The sequence below is a fragment of the Branchiostoma belcheri genome, unplaced genomic scaffold (assembly GCF_001625305.1).
Source record: "Branchiostoma belcheri isolate BF01 breed outbred unplaced genomic scaffold, Haploidv18h27 scaffold64, whole genome shotgun sequence".
Taxonomy (NCBI): Eukaryota; Metazoa; Chordata; class Leptocardii; order Amphioxiformes; family Branchiostomatidae; genus Branchiostoma; species Branchiostoma belcheri.
In genome coordinates this window covers 1316439-1321038 of record NW_017804287.1, presented here as the reverse complement: position 1 = coordinate 1321038, position 4600 = coordinate 1316439, and positions in this window count along the sequence as shown.

The following is a 4600-nucleotide window of genomic DNA, read 5'->3' as shown; positions in this document are numbered from 1 at the left end:
ACCATGACTGAACCCAACACAGTCACTGCAGCTGTTGTAGTAACTTGTGGTGCTGATAACCAACATGATCAGCAGATCGGACAAGGTCAGTCTCAGGCCATCACTGAATCCAGCCCAAGAACACCAGGAACTTGTGACCTTGATCACCAGCACGAAAATTTTAACCAACATGATCAGACAGGACAGGGCGAGTCTCAACCCTTTGATGTTATAAATCCAACATATAACATCGGTGAAACTGTTCCACAGATAAATACACAGAGCCTGTACAAAGATGAGGAACAGTCCCAGGACATTACTGAGTCCTGCACAACTCCAACAGCTAGTGTGGTTAGTGGTAATGATCAGGCAGGGCAAGGTCTGTATGAGGCTACAACACAACCTTTGGAGGTTAGAAATCCAACATATAGCACATGACCTATACAAAAGTGTGTACAACAAATAGACTAATACACAGCGTCCCCCACTTCCCAACACGACATACTCATGCCCAGCCTCTTCCCCACTCCTCACACTCAGCAAATGTAGCCTAATGCTCAGCCACCCTGCTGCCCCACACTGTAAAATTAATGTGCTCATGCCCAACTTCCCCCACCCCATATAGCAAATGTGCTGATGTCCAGTCCCCCCTTCCCGTACACGACAAATTTGTGTATATGGACGCACCATAAAAGAGCCCCAAATTTGAAGGTGCCGATCTGAGGCAATTTGTTAAGGACAGGGTCCTTGAAATAGCTATTTAAAAGAACCGTCCTGAAGATACCCTCACACACACACACACACACACACACACACACACAAGGAAAATGTACTGATACTCCCTCTGACAAGCCAGCAGAGGCCTACAACCTGCATGCCTATGAAAATAATGACCTTGAATAGCATCCTGAAGATCAAACACCCTTCTTCAATGTTAACAAAATAAATATACTAGATTTTTTCAGATACATTAGTATGAAAAATAACCGCTCTATAGACAAACCAAAAGCCGTTTTCGTTTCTTCATGCTCGAGCTCCCTGAACCTAAATGCGTTCGAATTAAAATCAGCCTTTTGGTATAATATATCATTCCGGTTCTCTAGTATCCAAACCCAGCCACAGCTGACCCAACATATTTTCAGTGATAACCTCCTAGAACAGTTCAGAAGTTGCATTTGGTTCAGTTGTAGAGTGAAATGTTTTAAAGAATACTTCCTATAGAACAGTACTTAAGTGCACATCAAGTGTACATTTCAATATACTGTTAATGTAGTATCTATTGGTGTACCATTGTACGGTTACAGTATTGACTACTTTTTAATGGATGGTCATATATTGTATCCATTTTGTTAGTAATACATAGCTGTGAAAGTTGGCGCAAAACCTACTAAAATGGCAGATGCTGCTGGAGTTTTTTTAAGTATGGCAGATGTTGTTATATTCTATATACTCTGGATGTTCCTAGTAATACAAGGAAGTTTCTCAGCATGTTAAGTAGAAATAGATTTAGATGCGTTGTTGTTATTGTTGTGCTTTGAGAAAGTCATATTTGGCCTAATAGTTTTAGTCCTGGTTTTGATTGTAGTAGATGAAAACCCATCGCAAACACACAGACACACTCAACAAGCTGATGATAATGACGATCTGACGATACTCAACTGAATGTGTTAATATCAGACTTAAGACAATGTAAGCATGTAAAGTGTAAATGTTTGGCCTAGGAATAGTTTTCAATGTAAAAAAAAACAGACAAGCATTCGTCACAGACAATTACACTCTGAACAGTAAATATTGCCGAAAACTGGTTATATCACGTACAGAACATTGTATGATAGACACTGGCAAGTGTAGAAATTTCCTAGAGCAGTACTGCAGTTTAGTAATAAACGCACCGGTCCAACTGTACATGTGAATTACAATCTGCCACTACTTTACATGTAGTACTAGTATCTGATATCCGTGGTGTTGCTGTACTGTTACTTAACAGTAGTAACTTCTATGAATTAATGTATTGTATGTTACATGGCTGTAAACGTTGAGGCAAAGTCTAGACTTAACGGCAGCGTTATGGGCCCCCGGCAAAAAAGAGTCAATTGCTAATACATTATGATTTAACATTTAAAGCAATTCCTTGGCTTTTTCCTTTTTTTCTCCTGTTATTTACAATGTTAATGCATTAAAATGTTCCTTATTTGAAATTTCAACCGGACTGGTATGTTGACTTCATGGCTCCTGTAGTAGTATTGGGTTTTATAACATTACAAGATGTCTTGTTGCTTTTCCTCTTAATTTTTGTTTGGTCCTATCATTTCCTGCAAAATTCTGCGAGCCAAGTAAATAAAATCAGTATTGCATTTACTGATACGCGAGTAAACTAACCTTTTACTAACTATGACGAGAAAGATCGGAGAAATGATTTGTATTTAGTAATACAGTGTACCACACATTGACGCCCTGTCCACATTTTTATAATGATTATGCGTAAATATAATTTTAAGAATTCTTAAATTTAATCTTGTTTTAATTGTTTTCCAATAACTCTCACCAGAAAGGTCCAAGCAGCATAAGGTGCAAAATGCAACATATACAGGGTGTAAAGAACGTTAACCTGCCCATATGAACAATATTAATATTCAAATTTGCAGACTCAGACAATCAATGTTTCAAGGATATACATCTAAGCAAGTATATTTTTCAACAAACGTTTAGTGGCTTTCAAAAATTATAGCAGATTTCAACCTACATGCTTTTATATATTCTTTTTCAAATATCGAAGATGGTATAGAATGCTTTGCCCATCATGCGACGGTTTGCAACGTTTTGAGAAACAAAAAATAGGGTTATTCATCATTGTAAAATATGTATAATTATTCAAATACCCAGTTTCATTAAATCAACACAACCATATAAATAAGATTAATTCAAATTGTTTTTCCACACTGCACTCCGGATCAGAAACTGCGGCACGTGTATTACAAGCCCAACAGCAAAAGGGCAATAAAAGACATATAGTTAGTAACTTCCTGGCAAGAAGGGCCCAACTGAAGAGGTATTCTGACAAGACTGAAAGTTAAGTTTGGATCAACTTTATACTGGTAAGTCGTCTCTCTAGGCACCATATGACATGTCACGTACGCCATAACATACATATACATGTATTACGTCCAGTAGAACATACTATGCCTGTTCGAAGCCCGTATTGTGCCCAGTACTTGAATGGTGTCCTTTTTACCAAACCTATTTTAGCTCCCGAGTCCTACATCCTCTCCGCAAATAGTAGGACTCGGCAGCTAAAATAGGTTTGGTAACCAAGCTACCTGGGCGGAATGTCTCCTTTAAGGTCGAATTTGCCTATTTAAGGTGAAATCCTGTCTATATTTGTCAAATTTTGTGTCAAAAAATAGCGCCTGCAACGGGCATAATGTTGATGATCTAACGTTGACCAAATATTCAATAAGACCAGTGAGGAATCCTGGTTTCGCACAGGTGCAGTACGTTCTTCCGATCGACGTGCTTGTACTGATGCGCGTCTCACAAGCTGGAGGTTTCCTTCATAGCATTGAGCATTATAATTGTAAAACTATCAGTCAAACTGTCAGACCTTTGTATAGTATTCAAGATGACCTGCCGCTAAACTATAACGCAAGGCCACCAAAATACAATGTGTTTAAATCTCACCGGGGCAACATCAGCCTATGTGACATCGTTTTCGACCCACTGTTTACTTATATATTTCTTACGCCACCTCTAGTTTCACTAGTGGTGTTATCTGTTTCTTTGTTTTGTCTTTGTTGTTTATAGACAGAATGCGAGCAGCTTTTTTTTATTTTTATCTTACACGTCCGTTATCTACGCAAAATACAAGTTGCGCTAAATGTTTTTGCACTGGGCAAACTCGTTTTAAAATTGTGTTCAGACCTATACAAGTTGCCAACGCAGACAATCAAACCTGAAAACATTTATTATTTAAACATTAGATGACGTACAGACCTGTTGATAGTTGCATATTCATTTTGTCATGTTAAAGGATTGGCAATTATTCTACTTGCTTTAGGTGTTGAAAAACCCTCAGTAGCAACAAGTGGCTCTTTTTTGTTGTTTGCTACCACAGAGGCATCCAGCGACAAGAGAAGGTACTTGACAACACATGGCAGTAATACTCGATTTGGGACATCAGCTTGTCTCAATGTTTCAATCAGGTGAACGTATTCCTCTTCTTGTTCTGTTTAGGTGGCAGGACAACATGGGGAAACAGCTGAGACACGTGCTGATTCTCCTTCTCATCATCCTGAAGGAGTCTAAATCGCAAGAAGCTGAATGCAGATCACGTTGTTCCTACTCAGATTATTTACGTTGCTACTGTGGAGGACTGGGCCTCACTAGCGTCCCCTTGTTTAATTTGAGCAACCCCATCAATGTTTTTAAATTGTGTGATAATCAGATAACCAGCTTCCCCAATTTCCTCCTAAAAGACCTCCTTCAATTAGATTTGCAACGTAATAAGATATCTAGCATTCTGCCACATTCATTGTCCAATGTACCCCAGCTAGACGTATTAAACATGTGCAAAAACAGAATACATGGAATTAAGCCCGGTGTGTTCTCAAATCATTCAAAACTG